General features: G+C 49.0%; 1 non-coding gene across 1 annotated transcript; it reads right to left on the bottom strand.

Moving 5' to 3' along the window:
- Positions 1-304: 304 nt before the first annotated feature.
- Positions 305-423, bottom strand: LOC126274305 (5S ribosomal RNA). The gene has a single exon (XR_007550133.1). It is a non-coding gene; the product is annotated as a 5S ribosomal RNA (ribosomal RNA).
- Positions 424-1,389: the final 966 nt, after the last annotated feature.

The raw sequence follows: 1,389 nt of genomic DNA on the forward strand, positions 1-1,389 counted from the left end.
TACTAATCCTGTTAATCCACCAATTGTAAATAGGAAAATAAATCCTAGAGCTCATAATAATGGTGGATTGAACTTGAATTTAGTTCCATATAATGTAGCTAATCATCTAAATACCTTAATTCCTGTAGGTACAGCAATAATTATTGTTGCTGATGTAAAATATGCTCGTGTGTCAACATCCATTCCTACTGTAAATATATGATGTGCTCATACAATAAATCCTATTAGTCCAATTGATAGTATAGCATAAATTATACCTAATGTTCCAAATGATTCAATTTTTCCTCTTTCTTGACATACAATATGTGAACAGCACCCGGTGTTCCCAGGCGGTCACCCATCCAAGTACTAACTGGGCCCGATGTTGCTTAACTTCGGTGATCGGACGAGAACCGGTGTATTCAACATGGTATGGCCGTTGGCGTCCTTATACTGTAGCCGCACGGCACAAGAAGGATTCGCCTCTCCTCCCAATACACGCAATCGCCATTTTCGGTGGCACATTTGACGCAAAGCACGTCCTTCCACCTCGAAGGCGACGCGCAGTGCGGCGCGCCGCCACGTGGGTCAGACGCACAACACAGCTGCTCGTTGCACCGCCTGTCATTCGTTTGGTTCGTGCGGCCTCCGACACTCGCGGGAGACGCACCTTGTTATTGTTGTCCGTCGCAGGGATTGCGCGCGGCCGGGCGGCGGGTGGACAGCGCGGGGTGTGGCAGTGTCCTGCTGGACCGAGAGAAGCGTTCTCACCTGCCTGACACGCGTCGCGCTTCTAGATATTTGCGTAATTCGCACGGTGCATAATCGGCTGTCACCTTCCGTCCCGACTTGTCCCGACTTTGCTCGACTGCCGCTCGCTGCCGCTCGGGTCGCGGTCCATATGACAGCACAAGCACGAGGAACATCTGCGAGATGGGCGCGGGCCGAACCAGCGTGTCCGAGGCGACGTGTGCGGCCGTTCGGAGCTACCAGAGCAGCTCTGTGCCGCGCCGTGCCGTGGAAAGGTGCGAAAACATGCACACAAGACACAGGCTTTTCGACAAAGTATCCATCTCTTGTAGCGACGAAAGGTAAATTTTTGTTTACAAATTTGCCGTTGTGCACTGCTACAAAACAATATGCCCTGACGTATTTCACAACATTTCTGTCACTTCATACTGTTTTGTTATTTCCAGAGACTCTTTGGAAGTCTTCCTTGGCGCACTCTTTTCAAACTGAGTTCCTTAATATCGTATCTTACGATAGTTTAAAATCAGTATGGAAGCATCTTTGTCACATGAGAAAGGTAGCATGAAAAAACGGCTGGCAGGGGTAGCGACAAGAAAGCAAGAAATGAAGACAGCCAGAGTTCCCAGGCGGTCGCCGATCCGAATATAAACGTTGTTGCTT

The sequence above is a fragment of the Schistocerca gregaria genome, chromosome 5, assembly GCF_023897955.1.
Source record: "Schistocerca gregaria isolate iqSchGreg1 chromosome 5, iqSchGreg1.2, whole genome shotgun sequence".
Taxonomy (NCBI): domain Eukaryota; kingdom Metazoa; phylum Arthropoda; class Insecta; order Orthoptera; family Acrididae; genus Schistocerca; species Schistocerca gregaria.